The sequence below is a fragment of the Battus philenor genome, unplaced genomic scaffold, assembly GCF_028537555.1.
Source record: "Battus philenor isolate CCGP_79_NKW_IND1 unplaced genomic scaffold, ilBatPhil1.0.hap1 SCAF_8, whole genome shotgun sequence".
NCBI lineage: Eukaryota > Metazoa > Arthropoda > Insecta > Lepidoptera > Papilionidae > Battus > Battus philenor.
The window spans coordinates 7,118,463-7,140,205 of NW_027181748.1; positions in this window are offsets into that span (position 1 = coordinate 7,118,463).

The window sequence follows — 21,743 nt, forward strand, 5'->3', positions numbered from 1 at the left end:
CATTTATCTAAATACAAATATCAACTCAATTACAAGTTTTAAAAACAAGTGTAATCGCAATGTCGGGTTAGCGTGCAGGTAAGTAAGCACATATGGACACGTGTTTATATACGAACACACACCCATAAAAAAGCGCTAACTATCCCTCAGGCACAAACTGCACCTGTACAAAACTTGCGTAAAACCAGTCTTCTCTTTCGCGAGCGTTGTATTCGCGCACACCGCACCTTCCACCCTCAACTCTTTACAAACGTTTCAAAACTGCTTCACCCGGATAGCAACCGGGGCGAAGTGGTATCAGTGCAATGTAGACTCAAACTCCCGACGGTCCAGGGTCTTTCAAACTTGCTCAAAGACTTACTTTCAGTCGGCTTCCTCAGATCCCAACCCCCTCATAGCAAGCGCCTCGCGCTACTCCCTGTGCACCTCAATAAAGGCCAAGGGACGTCTTAAAGACGTACTCTTCACGCCAATCATAAGATTCCCACAGAACACTCGCCACACCTCACCCGTTGCAGACATTCGCAACACTGCAAGCACAAACCTCACAGTACCACCGGCAACCACTGCACCTGCGACACTCCACACAGGTCATACATAAAAAAACCAATACCAAAAAGCAAAAATACTACCTACCACACCACAACACTTTTGTTTAGTGTGCGTGGGGGTTTTTAGTGGGCGAACCGTGGTTGTAGCCGGATCCCTCCTCGACTCGACTGTGGTCCACACTGCCGCCCCATGCTGCAAGCACACATCAGTAACCCATCCCTTCAAAGCTCTACTCGCGAAGAGCCTCTGCTACGTGCGAACATCACCGTGCAATTGGTAGGCGCCCGACCAGCTTTATTATTTTAATTTGTAAGTTTTTAAGTTCACAGACCCTTCCGCTCTATGAACTTAGTTCAGATGAAGCTGTAAAGGCTTTATGGCTAACAGCACTTACTTCTACAGAGAAAATACAATACAAAACGCGTATTTTTCCGTTTCCTTCTTTTATAGATGTTCTTTTTTCTCTGTATTCTTATACAATCTATGAATGTTACATAATTCAAATGCTTGTACTTTAAACCTATGTTTAGATTATTATTAAATAGACCATGGTTTCTATATCATAGTTAGTACTAATTTAGAAGATCGAGCCTAATAATTTTTTGTGCTGATATTTATAGAAATAAAGAATATTATACATTAAGGAAACAATAATATACATTAAGGAAGCCCGAGGTGACCGTGTAAAATTGTCCTTACAGACAGTCAATCTGGTTGGAGCAAGCGTTGGAGCAAGGTCAATCTGGTCAAGTTCAACGCCGCTAAGACCCAAGCGTGCATGTTCACCCTTTAAACTGTCTCCGACTTTACAAAGTGTATTAATATCTGTAACATCATCTCGAACTGTTGGCTATTACACAAACATCAAATCTCAACGTCGGGCCGTTTATTAACTCCAAAGCTAAATTAGCTGCCAAAAGGGTATTATGGGTAATGTTAGGTAATATTTTACATTAGGACAGCTCTTAAGTCTGTATGTCATTTTAAAATAATTCCTTCATCTCCTCTCTTCCATCGGACAACAAGACGTACGGATTCACGATATCGCTTAAAATTTCTTCCACTTGCACTAAGCGTTACTAATATTTTTATATTTCGAACAACCAAGGAGTGGAACAACGTACCGGCGTAATTGTTTCTAGACAGTTATAACGTAAGAGTCTTCAAAATAAGAGTGAAAAGGTTTCTGCTAAGCAAGCATGTACCTTCGTAGAACTCGTCGCTTAAGATCAGGCGAGACAGAGATAAACAGCTTCGCCTATAAAAGAAAAAAAATGTATTCGGTCGTACATATGTTTACAGTCGCGACAATCGGTTCTATATTTTTAGCAATAAATAGTTGGCTTACGTTACTAAACGAAAGTATTACTGACGTTAAAGAAAAAAGAGTGCTCTTCAACGATAGGTTAACATTAACTACTGAATCATTAAACATATTCGGACTCAACAGACATAAAGCTAGTTTAGCTAAATTTTGAAATGATCTTATTACATGTAGCCTTTAAATGTTAATGTACACACCAAAACATATACTTATGTAATAAAACAATCTTCATACATTATGGTTACATTTATAGCACATCGTACATGTGGTAATTTTATAAAATAGTAACATGTAATATTTATGATATATTGAAGTAAATGTAATGATATGTAAATTAAATGCAGGATGATGTTATAGATGTAAACGCTTTGAAGAAGTAAATATACATATAGCTCATTTAATTAGAAATAGGACAAGCATAGGTGAAAAAACGTTTAAAGTTTTTACGCTTATTTCGAATCACTTAATTTAAAGTGATCACTGTAAAATATGTTACATTAGGTTTCGTTTTCCATTAGAATGCGACAAGCCAATAACTTCTAGCGATACAACGTCTACAGGGAAAGATAATAAGCAATAAATAATTTTAATATGTAATAATCTTTATTTTTCTATTTATTATATTTGAACTATCTATTTGAATAGTGCGTACCATACATAAATTGACAGCAAATCAGCTTTATACTTTCGACCCTTTAAATACTTTTACACCTATAATCAATTAGCCTGAAACATATAACCTTTGTATATTAATATGCCTATACTTGTGTAATATACGATATTTCATTTCTACAAAAGCTTTGGCGTTAACTTAAAAATGGCAATATGTAATTTTCATGTATTTTATATGTTCTAAACTACTTCTTACAATACTGACGTCGGCTATCCGCTACTTGTTTTTCTTTTGTTTCTATACTATGGTTCTCTATTAGAAATTTCCCCGAGTCATAAGACCGCGCATTGTTTTTACATCATTACTGTGTTTATTCCTTCCTGTCTATAATAAATCCATCATGTTATTAATGAATCGCGAGCAAAGTTTGAGACATCGTCGTCATCATTTCAGTCGCAAGACGATCACTGCTGAACATATGTCTCCCCTTTTGGTTTCCAATAGGAACGGTTTAAATCGGCCTGTATCCTGTATTGACGACCTAAAGAAGGTCGCCTGTCCATCAAAAGATAGCCTATTTAAATTAATAAACGAAAAAGTTTTTACCTAACATGCAGGTTTATTTAAAGCCTTTTAACATAACATTTGTACGGTATACGTATAATGGGCGGCAATTATCGTTACAATCGAGCTTGTCCCTTGTCCCAAATCCGCTTTTTGTTTCTCCTCCCTCGTAAGGACGGACTAAAATAGGGTTTCCTACTAACGCGTTTACTTATAATATAGAAAGAAACTATTGTACTGAAACATTTATTGTCTTATGGCTAGCTATCTTATGGTAACAGTTGGTAAAGTGTTTACTTGTGTCGCTAAAAGTTTAAAAGTAACTATCAGCAGTTTCGTTAGTTATTGATTAATGTTATTTACCCATTGATATATACAAGTTCACTAAGTTCGAGTTGGCATACCCTGTCGGCGCATACCCTAGATATCTTTGCAGGAAGTAAGCTTGTTGGTTCGCTAAGGAACTGTTACTTAGGTTGTTACATTATTTATTTGACCCGATTGAGAGACCGTAAAACTCCTAAATAGCATAGGCAGACACTCGATGGAGTGACTAAGTGCACAAGCTCCAGAGAAAGGATCACGGTTTCACTTCACTTCAGCTTAGGCTTTCAAGGATCCTCGAAAGGGCCAAACTTGGCTTGATCGGTTGTTTTAAATAAGTTATGCGTTGTCAGTTAAATTGCTTACTATGAAATGTACAATCATATAACAATATTTTTTTTTTCATAACATCAGAACTACAATAAAACTTACTGTTTAACAAAAGAATTTCACTAGGCACAGCCTAATACTAGTCTGGTACTTTAAATAAGGTTGACGTTGACGTTGAGTGCGCGGACCACTCTGTTTCCGCGAACTCATTTCGAAGAAGCTGTAACACCCCGCTAAACTATCAGCGCCGATTTCAACAGTAAGAAGAGATCAGTGGTAAAGAATTTTCCCGTAGAAAGAATGCGTTCTGCTATTGATAACTGGCCTCGACGTCTAAAGGAATGTATTGCAGTCAACAGAGACCACGTCGAATAGGTGTTATATTTTTAAAGGTTTTATTTGTATCTATTATACTGTAAAATTAATTAATATTACATATCTTTAAAAAAAGGAAATTTGTTTTACTCTGTAACAACGTTTATGGCAGGGCTAAGTATATGTAAGTAACATATATAATATATTACCAACTAATTAGCCGAAGCTATTATAACTTAACATGATGGAGAAATGTATTCTATAATCGATAAAAAAAACTCACCAAAAATATTAATATTTTGACAAAATCACATTTTCTTATTATTTCGACATTAAATAGTAGCTGTCTAGAGAAGAAAGGACACTGTTCTCTACGCTGTAAGTTGTTTAAGGCGAAGGTAATCTTACGAACATTCCGCGCACGTGGGCACAGTTGTTAAGTTAATCGAATAAGATAAATCTCTCAACACGGCTTACTTTTACTATACTATAAATAATACGATTGCCCGAAAGTAAAGGTCAAAGGTCACACAAATATCTCCTATAGTAATTTATCTAGATCGTTCACGTGTATAAATTACGTATTAAATAAATAAAGTACCGATTTATATTAAATACATGACCTTCATATATATTCTAAATATATATTCACGAACTATTTAACAACAACATATATAAAGTTCCGCGAGACATTTTTGGCATCAGTTTTCTTAGTTTGACATCAAAAATTAATTGTATTTTTTTTAAGTAAATCGTAATATTGCATTCAAGTGTTTTTAATTAACAGAAATGTGTGAAACTTGGTTTGTTGATTCATTTATTTTGTTGAATGAAAATTGTCAAACATTAAATTCCATTTACTCATTTTAAATGTTGAATTAAAGAAAGTTGAGTTTCTGTTTTGCTCTTCTAAGCATATCAGCATTCTGAACAGATAGTAGCTTACTATTTACAATGTTAAAATAATTGTCGATTCAAAGGTACGTGTAAAAGTACTACATGAATAAAAATGTTTTAAATTTTGTATTGAATTTTAAATATAAAAATGAATCGTATTCACTTTGTCAAGTTATAACTTTAGAACGATTTTTCTTAATACTTTTTAGTTTTCCATGTAACAAAAAATTTATGAATTGCAATGTCTGTGGCATCAATTTTCAAAATTCATGTTTATCACTGGACCAATTGTCTGACGCTTATTTCTGTGCTAAAAAAACATTATTTATTTACATACAAAAAAAAAAAGTAAGGAAATTGTGTATCAATAAGCATTACAACAAACAATATTTATTGGAAATGTAAAAAATCCTTTTGAATTTGATTTGGGTTTGAATTGATTATTCATAACTATAACAGGACAAGATCCAAGAGGTCAGCTGCAGTAAAATTTGTTTATTCTTTTTTCTTACTAATCCGAGTGCCAGTTATTACCCAACTCTTGGTTTGGCGATTTAATTAAAGCTGTTTTAGTAGTTTTCAGATAAAGAAATTACTAGATTGGAACAAATAAGAAGGAAGTAGATATGTTACAGCTAGTATAATACCTTTAGCTTACAGTTCAAATAGTACTATAGTAATTAAGAGAAACTGGTGTGGGAAATACAATAAAGAAAGTAAACATTGACAAAATACCATGGAATAGCAGACCGAGCAACACATGCAAACAGACAGATTTATCTCAGCAAGCGTTTCTTAATCTTTTTGAACCCTTTTCAGAAGTCACTTTTCAATTGCATGCTTTTAATATAACATTCTGTAAATAGATATGCAACGAAAATGTTGATGAAATTATTTCAAAAAATACTTATATTCTTGTAATTCAAAATTTCTTAAAACTAGTTAAAAATACATTTGGAGCACTTTTGAATAAAAATTTTAATGGCGTGAGTTATATTGCTTTTTATTATCACAAATAGACTTAATATTAAGGCTTAACTTACAAAAGTTGAATTCTTAAGTCAAGTTCGGCATCAAGTAACATCGGCAAGTAACTATTATTCCCGGATGGATACTCTCAGTGTAATGACGAATAAAGAATTAAGCCGGGAGATCAGCGATACCAGGATTTCCTGTGATCATACCAAGGCGGCTGCTTTGAATACCAGAAATTATCCCATCTGCCTCCGTTATAATTCTTGACGTGGAACTAACATCTTATTTATACCGACTAATTATTTTACGAATAATTATTTATAAGTTACTTTCCTTAATCTTATAAAGAAAGCGCCTAATTTTTTTATATGTGTGTATATACCATAGAAAACCGAGATATTCATAATAGCTTAATGAACTCTTGTATTATTTTATAACAACTTTGTGAAGCCGATACATAACTTTATAGGCCAGCAAATCTCTCTTAAATTCTCAGAGAACATCAAATTACCGCGTAGCGATCCGCCCGAAAGTACACCTACTAGACAGATGAAGATTGATCCATGGGCATATTTTGAAATGAGTTCAGATTTTATTTATAAAAATACATGAGAAGAGCGTTTTTAAGGATGTTATTTGATGGAGACTGAATAGAAAGGAATGGAATATCTCCAATGAGACGTGCGTAGATAGTGGCAATAAAAAAAAGGCTAGTGATGTGTGGGATACGTGTAGTACATTTTAAAGGAGCGTGCTAGTCGTTTATCATAAAATACTGGCGAATTTTTTTATGCGATAATAGGTGGTCTGGTTGTTGCTTGGTGCTTATTCAAATAATACGTAAAAACATAACATAGACCTAAGGACATAAATTAGTATAAGACAAGCTGTGAAGATGTATAAGAAAAGTTGATGGAAAAGAACATTTTCGCTCCGATTATTTAAAAGAAATCGTATTAAAAGTATAATGAACTGGTGATCCAAACACAAAGTTTTAAAATAAAGCGTTAGCGATATAAATGGCCCCTGCTGTTTTTAAAATATATAGTTTCAATTTATGAAAGGTGTTCCTTTCAATGTGCCTTTCGCGTTTTCTTTTATATACTACCACACCTATAACCGTACCGTTTCATAATGACATTTTAGATATTTGAAAAATTGTTTCGTCTTACGCACCGATATATTCTCACTTCCACCTCCTCTTTCATTTTTGGTCCAGTGTAATTAAAATGTTAAAAAATATTAAGTAAAATATATTCCATAGTAACTTACATTGACTACTTATATCGTATAAATTGAAAAAGAAGGTCATCGCCAACCGGTTCCGAAATTTATGTTCAATGAATGTACGTTTAAATATAAATAAATATACGTCACGATCAAGATATATATGTATATATATGATGTTTAAAAAAATTTTTACTGCTATTTCTACGCAATACGCTATACACTACTTTACTACGTAAAAATATTCCTTCTTTCTTAATACATACATTACATATTTCTTTATTATTATCACATATTTATTTGAAATGACTAAAATTATCATAGTATTAAAAAAGGCTTTCGTGTAAAGTGACTTTAACGCTTCTTTAAGCATTTTTTGATCTTCCTTGTACGATTTTCTGCACTCGATGCAAAATGGCGAGATACGAACGAGCGCTTGAACAGCGAAGTACCTCAACATTTTTAATAATGTTAAAAGCGGAATTTTATGGGCTAAGTCAAATGTAACCTCTTATAGCTACGTGAAGATGAATGATATTAAAATAAATTATACGTATAACGATGATTAACGTTTAAATAATTTCTTACGTTGACCTTTTATCTTTATAAAAATTTTCAAGGAATTTTCTATATGTATTTGATAGATACTGTTAACAGTCATCGATTGAATTTAAAATAGCATTAAAAGTATATATCATTGGGAATTTTCACAGGTTTTCATTATCCAAGAGGCATTTATGTTATTTTTATGTAAATATATCCTATGACGGTGCATATACATAATTTTTAATTATTATGTAATATACGGGGAAGGCCTATATGTAGCAATGAACGTCCTTTGGTTGAAATGACGATACAGAATTATATAAAGATACAGAATACTTTATTGACAAGTTAAAGTGGTAGTAAGCAGGGGAATAAGCGCGTAAGAGACGATTGCTGGGGCCCCCTTTACAAGTAGAAACCACGGGCTGCAAGTGTAACGTAGGACGTTCACCACAATGTGAATAAGTGACCATGTAAGGGTTGTCGAAAGACTCTGGACACAGGCCGCTTCCTACTGGTCCTGTTAGAAATCTATAGAGGAGACCTATATCGATCTGGACGATGATGACAAAATACTGCACGAATCCGATATGGAGTCACTTTTATACTTGATAAGTCCTATGAGACATTACACCAGAACCTTCAGCATAAGTAAACCTAACTACTTAACGCGCGGACTTATAAAGTCATGATTAGTATAAGAGTGGCAATAATTTGATAACGACCACCAATCAAAGTGAGATTTGATACGCTTAGGCAGAAGAGTCTTAAATGTCTGCTCAAGGTAAAGTCGCCCGGCGGAGGCCCTTGCGCTAAGTCCCTGGAGAAAACGGACGTCCACTGCAAACGATCAATGTTTTACATTATTGATTGCTTAGTGATACTTAAGTTTCCTTCGCCAAAGTGGTAGTACGTTAGCTTAAGCAGTCTTTAATTTGAATAAAGCCTCCGTGAATTTCGTGAATAAAGGTTCCGTGTCCCGAACCTTACGGGCACTCTTGAATATTATTATACACTATTTTAGTAATAACTATTCTGAAGCAGTCCTCGAGCATAAGCATAGGCGATGCTCCTTCACCATCAGGTGAAACAGAAAATTACAACAGGAAGTTAAAGCAAAACCGTCACATAAAATGAGATTTTTATTTTTAACTTCAAAATCAGTATTACATTAATGAAACTTTGCATATAATATAACAGTTAGAAAAGTAATATAACAAAAAAAATCAATTTGATCCTTTTGTGCTCGTGCATAAATCAAAACTACAAGTAACATTTCAAATATTCCGCGCAGCGGTTTTCTGAACTTTACGCAAAGATATATCTGTGTTATCTTCAACAAGATTTATAGCATTGTGTGGGGTTAAAAGATTTTGTTCGGAACCTACAAATACGACTTTACAGTAGTTATGTCATAAACATAAACTTTTACTCCGTTGTTGCTATGAATGGTCTATAGTCAAACTCCGTCTCAAGCTGCTAGCTAAGTTCTGATCTTAGCTAACCGCCAGGGGCGTTGCCATACATAGTATTATAGATGTAAAAAACTTTAGAAGAACAAAAACGATGTTTATGGTAATTGAAATAAAAGACAATTGTGTGAAGTAAGCTGCATAGCTGTTCTATTTGGAACGCCATTACGGAACATTACGGTTGCGCGTTGCTTAAATTATAGTTTTTTTGTACCTCGGTCGTGGCTGGAAGTGCGTTGTCCGTCAACTAAACGATTATTATGGCGAGATTCACGGGCTAGCAAGTAGTCGATCAAATATGAAGAGGTCAAGTGGCAGCTACAGCGTTATCCTAGGGGCATTACGAGGCGGTCCACATTGATTGCTTAATTATGACGACACGACCAAGTTGTGTCAGCGCCGCATCACTTCAAAGGCCTACAATTCGGCTGCCATCGATATTACTTCATTCCCCGTAGAAATTTCTACACTCGAATACCATTTTCATGAACTGCGCTGATAAAAATAAAACATCGTTCTCATTAATGGCGGTCAATGAAAAAAGATAAATATTTTTCGTAAATTCCAATTTGAAAAATCGTATTCTAAAGTCCCTAAATTATATTATTATGTATTTTGATAACTTATTACTAAAACTATTGTTTTTAGCCAAAATAGAGAAGTGTAAGTGAAAGTGTGAAATATATTGGTCTGTGGTTTTCTAATTGAAAAGATGTGATAAATTTCAAAAAATTATCTTATAAAGTAAGTTGAAAAGGTTTTTTCTGTCAAATTAAAATCCTATCAAAATTTTACAGCTATAATTAATCATCCTGTATTTATCCTGTATTTTGTAACAAATATTTTAAGCTTTTGCTATATTAGCAAATACAAAGTTAACAATAGTAATTAGGTTTCCAATTTATGACCACATAACTTTGCTTAATAATCAGTTTTAATTGATACCAAACCATCCCATAAAAAGCACCCCCGATAAATCTCATGTTTTCGACTTTTTACCTTTGTTTATCGTAATCCAATTCCCGCGCTCTTTCTCGTCAATAATTATTTCAAATTTCTTTCGTATGCGTCTCTTTAATTAATATTTCTTTTTATACTTTCACCTCGTTATTATGGTCCAAATCTTGTTTTTAATTAAAGTGGTTGTGTATTTTCGACTAGAAATCAATTGACTCCAATTGGTACTAAACACTTAAACATAAACAAAAGAGAAAGATGTTTTCTTTTTAAATTAGAGATAATCCTTCTATATCGTCGCTAAGAAATCATTCTTTAGCGTTTTATTGTGATTATTTTAAAGATTGCGTCTGGTTGGTTTCCCCTACGGCCATTATTCATTTACTCGGTACACATAAAACAAGTTAAAATATCTTTAAATAAATGCGTTATTGTTGAAAATTCAAAATTCTTCATATTATTTATTGAATGGTTTACAAGCTGTATTATTCTTGTCTTAAAATACTATAAAAACGTAAAAATGTTCGCTTTTTTATTTTCAATATAAATAAAAAACAAAATAATTTTTGTAAAAATGCTATTATAACATAATACTTTTCGTGTCACAATTCAAATCATTTATCTACTAATCATCTACAATTTAACTTCGTAAATTAATGGAAAACATTTTTCAAAATCTAATTTAAACAAGTTTCACACAACCATATTTAACAAAGTGATGCACTAAAAATAATATCTACAATTTTAAATAAATCTTTATTTATCGAATACTAAACAGGCAGCTATCGGAAAGATAAAGTAAAATTGTAAGATTACATATAGTGAAGGCCATTTTTTTCTTTCTTTTGAGGTTCTGCGGTGTAAAAACGCAGTTACCCGAATATTAAAACAAACACACGAAGAGGTTAGTATTATTTAAAACATCATCGTAATTAAAACAGATGTAATTAAATCGTGTATAAACATCAAGTTAAAGTAGATTATAAGATTAAATCAAACTTTTTAACAACGACTTTCTACATATACAGTGGCAATGTTTTAAATAGAAGTAGCATTTTAAGAAGTTCATTTTGGTGACTTGCACGATCCATTAGGAGACCTTTGTGCAATGGAATTCTACGAATCTTTAGATATTTTCAGAATGTGCAAAAATTACGGATGCTTAGATCTTTATTACTCGCTCAATATAAATAATTATACTAACTTTTATTCGTGGTACATAACTGATTATTTTTGTAAAATTCAGTTCATAAGGATTTCCTTAATCGTTGTTGTTTTAAAAGTGTAGGTGTTTCAGCAAATGCTTTAAAAGCGGCAAGCATAATATAATCTCCATCACGGCTAACCAATGTCACTTAACCATTACAAAATTTTTGCAGGCTATCTCTCACTGTTTGTCTGTGACCTGCGAAGAGGTATTAACATAACAAAATACAAAGTAGGAGGTGAGATGCTTTTTACAAATTGAAGGCAAATCAGAAAAACTATCACTCACTCAGTTTCCGAACAGTAATTCATTATCATGAATCTGCAGTGCAGCGATCGGTGGTGCTAGAAACGCGAGATAAAAGTTCACCGAAGCTTGCGATAGTTGCCAGCTGCAGCAATATAGGCCGACGAATACATGTGCACACTATATCATGAATGTAAGTAATGCCGTTGAGTTTTGCTTATGGGAATGCAACATGATCACATTTCTAAGATATAACTTTTTGGAATGGAATATATTGATTATAATCGATTTAGGTTAAGTCAGATTTTTTAACCTTTTTTTTTAATTTAATATTTAATGAATAATCTACAGAGATATATGTAATAACTTTAAGGGGGGTGAATGATTAGCTCATTTACAAAAAAGCTTTAAAGTTCTTACTCTACTTCCATTCTATCTGTATAAAGTGATAACTCTGAAAAATGTTTCATTAATTTATTTTTACTATTGGAATGCAAATAAACCAATAACTTCTATCAGTGCACAGTTGCAAGGAGTTTTAAAAACACATTTTCAACAACTATTGTTTTTTGGATAAAATGTACAATACGTTAATTGAATGCAAATAAGCATGGTTTTCCATTTTAAACTTTTACATAAAAAAAATTAAAAAGAAGAACCCAGAGTGATGATTACATGAAACCGTAATTTTTTAAAAAATTTCAGTTTAGGTAAAACTGAAATTTTTTAAAAAATTACGGTTACGAATTTAGTTGCAGGTAAGATTAAAAATGTATACGAATTACGTATACATTTTTATTAACAGTAGTACATAAATTTATGGTAATCTAATAAAAGCCATGTTCCAAAACAGCATTTCCACGTAACTAATTTTGTTCCTGTCAGTTCACTTGATCGATGAAAACTTTGTCAGTTAACCGTCAAATCGTAAACAAAGGTATATTTTATTTATTTATTTTTTTCACGCTGTTTAAGAATTTTGCAATAGACCTTTTTGACACAATTTTATTCTTTCGATTTTAACAATGACATGTACGCGTTATTAATTATAATGAGTATTAATAATAGACATAAATAACAATTAAATTAATCTTAAATTTTAAGTATATATCTAGTGCTTTAAGGTTATTAGACTGTTTTCGTGGTAATTTACACGGGGTAACTAAAGCTTAGAACATTATGACAGATAAACTTTTGGCCTCGTTTCCTCTTGTCGCACCGGTAACTTCCAAGTCATCGCTATGTATGTGTACACCAAAACTTCTAACGAGAACAGTGTGAAAACGAAACATAATACATATAAGAAAGAAATGCTTACATAGTTTTTTTTAAACATGCACATTAATAATAATAAATAATATTTTACCGACCACTTTTTTAAAAATACATACAAAAGAATGTATAAAACATACATTATAAGTCGTTTGAGAATTAAGTAACGCGAACATACGTAGTCTTAGATATTTCAAACTTTTTGTTATTATTTATCTTAACCCACAAATACGTTACAGGCACAGTTAAGACAACAGTAATATTTAGATTTTTCTATAAAAAGTCGTATTCTTTCAAAAATATGTAATAATTTCGTGTTTTAAATACAAAAGTAATATGAAGAAAGAGAAATGTAGCATTGATCATTAAAAGACGAAATCGATTTTAAGCTCGGAAACTGTATAAAAAGGCAGACGGCAGCCGTATTATTTACGGATCGACGACGGGAAAGCAATAAGCTGCGAGGAATGAGAGCGGAACTGGAAACCTTACTCTCTATTCTTTGAAGAGAAACCAAACTTAGAAATATTGCTCTTTACTTTGTTGTTTATAGATACAGACTTTATATGCACGTACAATAAAAAAATGATTAATTGGATAAACGATGAAGGCGTTTTAAATACGCAAACATCAGTAGTATATCTTTAATATCTCCAGCAGATTTGTAACTTATATTGCCAGAGGGTAAGTAGCGTAGCGCACAGAACAAATGCCCACTAAGGCCTTAAAGTTCTGGAGTGAAATCCACGGTCCGACAAGCGCATGGTAAGACGTCCACCCTCAAGGTGGACAGAAAAACCTTTTTAAGGAATGCAACCCGCTTCCTATCGGTCTTATTAAAAATTTATGGTAACCTATGTTTAGGACGAACCGTCCTATGGCTGAAATGATGAGTGTAAAAATTCTTTTCAAAGTGACCTTTGCTTACTATATCATCAATAAGATAGATCTTCTGATTGTACTCGGTATGCTGGTGTTAAAAAGAGCAATTATATTCATTTGTTCTAAAATCCAGAATGTCCAGTAATAAACTTGATTCACAGATGTATTAGTTACTGACTATTAAAACTTAAAAGGAAGACATGAAAATTAGTGAAGCGTATTTATAGCATTATATATAGCATACCATATTTATAGCATACCATAAACACAGTTACCCCTGTTTTAATATCTAGTGTGTATAAAAACGTTGAGAAAGAGGTCAATCATCGAATCTAACTCGGTTAGGCAGCGGTTATAAAACTATAGAACATATCATCAAATGTTCCTCAGTGGCTAAAGGCGAACGTTTAATACGTTACACCAGCAAAGATTTACAGCACTGAAAGGTGGGTAATCACTCCGGGCCTCATTGACAAGCTCACAATTGTGTAATATGGTAACTTCGGGATTCCCCAGATCGGATCGGGATTTCTCAGAGAATTCAAATTAAGAATAATGTGATCCGTAGTCAAGAGAATGTAACTAACTTAGTCGAGCAGATTGACAAGTTGGTTGAAGTTGCACTCAGAACTGATGGCTGCCGAAACCTTTTAAAGTTCTGGAGTGACGACCACGAACTGACAAGTGTTGTACTCACAAGGCAAACAGATGACCTTGTTAAGGTCTTTGGAGGACCCTGGATGCAGCCCTTTCCAAAACGGTCCTATTGGAAATCTATGAGAGAGACTTATGATGATGATGTAGATCGTACCATGATAAAAAATCGTTCTTTGATTATTTACAATAGCGTCAATACTATAGATCTTATTGGTCTCAAGACGCGGTAAAGAACGAATCGCTATAATGAAACTTACTGGTAACTAACTTGAAGCTCACTGGGTCCAGTAACTCGTAGTTCGTAACAGTAATTAAGAAGTTCACGTTCCCTCATTACTTTATAACTCACCAAGGTTCTAATGGATTTACGGCGAAAGTTTAGGACCATAGGAATTATTTGGCGTGGATAACATTTGGATATAATAATTTGTGTTCTATAGTGGAGATTATGAACCGATAAGCGCAGCATAGGACGTCGATCCACAAAGTGGACCGACGACTGTGTTGTGGTCTTTGTAACTTCGTGGATGCAGCTATTAACGGTTATTTGGGAAGTCTGTGGGGGAGGCCTATGTCCAGTTGTAGACTTCCTACGGTTGAACTTATGATGAATGAAGTTATTTGATACTTGTGATAGACTGTACACTATTATTGTTCACGAGCTCTATATTTGAGAAGTTCGATTGTACCTTGTTACATGTATAACAAACGTAGTTACAAACATCCATGTAAAACTTTTTCAGGGAACCTGGGCCTGTGTGGTCAGTTGTGTATTTATTCAATAATTAATTTGAATTATTATCCACACAAGTCCATTTAATGTGACAAGTAGTGTATGTCATAAGATCTCAATTTGATACAAACTAGAATCAATTTAAACTCCTCTATAAGGCATTCTTGAACATAAAGCTTAATAGTCCTGTTAAAAAGCCTTTATCCGTATAATGGAAACATTGTAAAATTATGAGTATTTATAAACAAAAAAAAACACAATCGCTAACTGCTAAGCCTGTGGCACATAATTTGCTCTATTTCTCTATAATTAGACAACGCAAACTAATTTCGGATTCAACCCTTCACTGCTACACAATGGTCATTAAAGGCTCAACCATCCGAAGGTAATTAACGGCGCACTTCACACTTGATTAGGCTTTAGCCGAGCTGCATTGCGCGTTATCGAGGTACGATCTACACGCGAACACACGCCCTTGTTTGAGGACAAACACAAACACTTCTGCTGATCGACTAGTAATTTTTATTTAATTTACCTAAATAGTTTTTTTTTTTTAAATTGGTACATATTTGTGATATTTTCACTTTACAATTTTTGTGTTTATCTTTGTTAAAATAAAACTATTTAACAATGACTCTCACATGTTCGTTACGGCAACGTTTTTGTGTGATCATGTTAAATATCTAATTCTGTACCTTCAGTACGTTCTTTTTCGCCAAATAATCTGCTTGTTCGTAACTTAGTATGTCACTATGAACTGAACCCACTGCACTCTCGAGCTGTAATTTTGATTTCATAATTCTGAAAAATTTAAAATGCTACACAGCTTTCCGAGATTGTTTATAATGAAACATTTGAACCTATTTCTATCATACATTATTAGAAATGTAAAAAATTAAAAATCGAAATTTTACAGTTATACCCACGTTACAGGACACCATTACAATGTGATTAGTTATAGGTGTGAAAATATTAAATGCGCGAACATGAAGCTAATTTGCTGTCAATTAATGTATGGCAAACGTCATCCAAAAATCAATGGTTTGAAAAATAATAAATAACGCAATAATAAAACAGCAAGAAAAAGCTTTTTCGAAATCTAATTTGCTACATTTTAAAATTCATTATTAGTTACTGTCTGTCCCTACAGGCTTTGCACGTCTAGAAATTATTGCCCGTAGCATTCCAATAAAAAAAGTTAATGTAAAATATTTCAGTGAAATCGCTTTATACTAGGAGAATGAAAATAGGTGTTAAAGCTTTGAATGTTTTCTAGCCATATCCAATAAAACATAGCATGTATTTCAGTTGAAATAAAAGACCAATAGTTACGTTAAAATACGGGACCTCCAATAATTTCTTTTATTATATACTAATAAATTAAAGGAGAGTATTAGAGAGAGAGAGAGGAGTCGTATTTCTTATAACTTGAGTTCTTTATTTAAAATTAAAAAGCGCTAATAGATTTAAGATTAAAAGGTACTTGTTATTAATAAAAATAGCAAGTCATGTATCCACAAAATATAATATTAGATTTATCTTAAAAACTGTGGCGGTGGCCAAACAAGTCAAGGGGATATAAGCTTGTGACAGTGATAATTATGATCACTGTTATAATGCCACTGATTAAGATATTTCATAATAAAAACAATTATTATAATTAAAAACACAAAGTGTAATTAAATTAAATTGTTAATAATAATACAGATGAACTTTCACTTTATTACTACGTATTTAATAGGTATTCAATTGATAATTACCTTTCTTGTAGGCTATGAATCACAGCGTTCCCCGAAGATTGACGATCTTTTTTCTCGGTACAAAAACATTAATTAATTTATTACTATTGTATTTTCCCTTTGTAGATAGAGAGTGTTGTTATGTTTAATTGATATAAGTGTATTTCAAAAAAATGTTCAACACTTTTAAATGATTTACAATTTAGATCATGATTATTATGTTACGTTTCCCTTGCATAATAAATAAATAATTTTTTATTTCTTCTTAATTTATTTCAATATGTATTAACAGTTTTCTAATAAAATTATGATGATCATATAACAAAGCATTAATTTGACAATACATAATATAGCTGTCCGATAGAAATTTAGTGCCCCGTAGGAATTTGTACAGTGCACTATCTACTGCACATTACGAATGGCTATTAATACCTCGCGTACCTCAGGGTTAAATTCTATCTTTGTTGAATATTAACGATTTGCATAAGCCCAGTATTTTTGGGTATGCAGACGACAGCACAGCTGTAGTAAGGTACATATTCAGCCCCCGAGCCGCTTAAAAGAAAACACATGCATCGAGAGAAGACATGGTGCAGCAAATAAATGAGGTTTTTGAGTCTGTATCCCGCAGGGGGGACGAGAACCTTGTTAAATTAAAAGCTGGAAAAACGCAAGCCTGCTTTTTCTCTGCCAAAAAATGTCCGTTTACGATATCTCCACTCTTCCCAAATGTTCCTGTACCTTTGGCAAACCACCTAAATCTTCTTGGATTGACTCTCACCATGACGCTCAACTACGATAACTACCTCGAGTCTATGACTAAATTAGATGGTAAAAAGCTACGCCTCTTGTATAAGATTAAGCGGTATTTTACACCGGGTCAGTTGAGTATTCTGTATCAGGCACAGGTTCGATCATGTAATACTGCTGCCACTTTTGGGATAGCTCGGCTGAATACTAGCTCGAAGCTTTTGACCTAGTAGAACGGCGTGCTGTTCGACTTACAGGTGATACTGAGTTAGTAATAAGTAACAAGATGAGATGCAGAACTCCACGAACTTAACCTACCATCCCTGTTTCTCTATAGGATAAGTAGGAGGTCAACCCCAGTGGAGTTCAATTGCAGACATACTAAGCGTTTCAATTCTACGTCTCTGATCCGCACAACTCGAGTGTAGAACAATCTGCCGGCTACAGTACCCCGCGATAAATATTGCACATCGACTTTTGGAAAGAGACAATCGGCTCATTTCTACTTCGTAGAGCGTTATCACTATCGCACACTATCTATGTGACGTTTTGTCAGTCGTGCGACAAACAGGTCGATGTGCAATTTTATCGCAAGGTAATGCACCTTATTTTCTGAGAAATATAATCTGTCTTCAAGGTCACAGTGAATAAATATTTACTGAGTCTGCGTGCTTCATCACCGACCACATTGTCGCTTTTCAATAGGCGAGTTGGTGGTCAAAGGTGAACTAACTACTATTACTACTATAAGTAAAGGTGAAGGTGACGGTCAGAAAATTGACTTACACTGTCCAGGACCGGTGAAAACTGAGGAAAAAGAAAGCCTGTACTAATTTTATATTATGTTTTGTTATTTCATCAACTTGCTAATTTCACTAACTATGGTAACCTCAAACAGGAACACAGTTCACGCATTATTGTTAGGCGGCAGATATAAGATAAGTTGATTGGTTATATGGTGTTTAATCAGATGATTAGGGCGAACAATTAAAAGCCGAATTTCGTAAAATTATCAGAACGAGAATTTTTTTTCTGCAATTAATTATTGTCCAATGAAAACCACACGTTAATGATATCCAAATATATTAGAATACGTAATTTTTATTTAATAATGTCATATATATTAAATAAGGTTTTTTAAATACTTTTGTTTATGGAATAAAAATTATTAGAATATGACCATTCAAATTTCTATTAAGCAACAACACATAAATTCGTAATATACAATTTTTAATAAAAAACGATAGATTATGTGATTTTCTAGATAATGAAAAATTCGATGATAATCGTTTCTGTAAATATATGTGTAATAAATTATAATAGAAGTTTTAGAAAAGCTTATACTGATTTTTTAATTTAGTATAAAATTTATTTTATATGTTAGAGTCCTCAAAAATAGCGTAGCCATAGCCTACCCATAGCCTAGCCATAGCCCACCGTAACATAGCCTATGAATATTTGATGAGATTTTTCTAGTTTGTAAAACAACGTAATATTATTTGAAATAGATGCTCGATATATAGCTCTTCTTATAAAACTTGTTTACACTTGTAATATACATTCATGTCTCCAGAGAAAATGCTCTTGCTTTTATGTTAGCTTTTCGGCCCTTATACTTAATAACGTCAGTAGCAGAGTTACGTGTGCGTGATCTGTTTACCAATATTAATAAAATACGGTATGTGACATAGTGATGTATCTTAATATGACGAAATATACTTGAAATTAAATTTTAAAATATTGTTGTTACTTTTTGAATTTATTTTTAACAATTTGTTGAAAGTGTATTCGTTGTTCGTTATATTTTTTGTTCTCTGTTCTGTAATGCAATTAATCTATACATAAATATACGTATATATCAATGAATCCGTATTCCCCTTGGTGTTGCTAAGGGAAACCATCACTGGAAAATGGCTACAAATTTCATTCATCGTTATTGCTAAGTTTCGTAACACTGTACAATGTTCTGTTGAAAAAAAATGAAATTGTAAAATTCCATTACAAAAATATATATAATGACTATTGAAGATGCACTTTTAACAGTTCGCTTTGAACTTCGCGCGTTTGACAGTTCACGTGCTATAATGTCATATTGTCTTAAACAAGTTTGTAGATTACAGAATTTATTTATTCATTTCATATTTAATAAACAAATGAAGTGAAACTGGAATATGTTACATTATTTTATTTTATTTTCTATTATTACATTTTACGACAGGCTAATAAATTCTAGCATTACAAATTTTACAGAGTCAGATAATAAACAATAATTAATCGTCATCTAAATTTTTAAAACGCTTCTTCTTACTTTATTATCATTAAGATATTCATAATTTTTAAAAACATTGATTTTAGGATATGATGTAGCATACGATAATTGACAGCAAAAGAATTATACCCTTTTAACACCCTTTTAATGCTTTTACATCTATCACTAATCACCTTGTATAAACAAATATTATGAAAATACTTTGTTTTTTTTACACAAAATTATATCTAAATATTTCATAACTCAACTATATCATTTTGAAAATAAGGCCTGTTTCGTGGTTTTAATTTACAAACAATTAGACAAGTAAACAGTTCATCTAGCGTGTAATGATGTTGATCAACATTCTCGATTCTCCAAATTCGTTGATATTCTGTACAAACATAGTTCTTTGTGGTTAAACCGTTAAATTCATGCTTCGACACCTCACAGAGCATTATCGCCATAACAACGTGCGATGTAGATGCCAGTAAACGTATAATTTAAATTTAATTAAATTGTCTTAAAATACATCTCTATTCTATAATATCGAGACAAAAATAATACATGCCGACTGAATCTGACATTACTAATATTTTTTTAATAATCGATGAAGCTAAGTTCTTTTCCCGTCATACTTTGAAACTAATACGTTAAAATAGGAATTAATCTGTGATACACGAATAGTTTTCACACAATGCAGAGCGCTTATCGATAAATATCACATGCTTTTAATAGTTTTTAATAAATATTTTTTTAAATATTATTGATTGAATCAAAAATGAAGAGATCTGCAGAAGAATTAAGGTCACCGACGTAACTCGAAATATTACTCGTCTAAAGTGGTAATGTCTAATAGATTCAGGCATTACCTCACGGACGTCCATCCTAACTCAGAAAGGAATTAACATAAAGCTACTTCCGCTATGCAGCAGTAGTCGTGCAATGAAGTGCACCGCCCGCCAGCCAGCTGATAAATACGCGTGTGGCAAACAATACGAAAAAAAAAGCTACTTTTTTGGCACAGATCAGTCTAACATCTCCTGAGGATGCCCAGTGGAGGGATGAAACACGTGTAGAATAAATTAACGGTGATAGTTGTGTAATTCAGTAAGTGATTGATATAATTATGCTTCTCATGCGACTGACGCCCGTTGCGTTCAGCCCCAACAGCCGTTCTCGAGTGGCCACTGTGAGCTGGTATACGCGACGTAGGTAAGCCCCTCACTAGGTGGAGCTACGGCATAGTCAAGGTCGCAGCAAGCCGATTATCGTGATGGTCTTTGGGGGAGGGTTGTACTTTGCTGACATAAAGAATCATCAGTTATTTTATTATAAGGTTATGTGTAAATATTATTGTAAACTGTAATTCTCAATTATTGATTTCTTTGGTATTTCTAAAACTTAACTGACATCGCAGTCTCTCGGGTCCACTCCAATAAACATTTCACTTTGATTTAGTGTTAGAAAATGAGACTTTGATGTCAATGGCGAGGTTTGAAGAGCCATTACGAAGCTCGTTTATTTATCTCTGTCGCTTAATTATTTGACATACCTTGAACAAGAAATGTGGTTTTAATTAGAACTAGCTTTAAACTGAACAGTAAAATTTAGGTTTGCCATTATAGGGAAAATTAACATAAATATTAATTCGATTATTTTGTTTTCTACACAATCACCTTCAAAAAATTATGTTCAAATCATACTTGTGTGTATGAAATGATTAACCTGGGTCTTACCCGTAACACGTATAATACGGATTTTAAACGTAAAACAAATGACATTGGGGTTAAGTTGTACACACAGTTGCTTTTCAGACCAAAAAATATTTTTCTTTTTTAAATTGTATTACTAGCGTTGACAGTTATTTGTACATGAGTAATTTTTATTTAACGACAAACTCTTATCTCTAG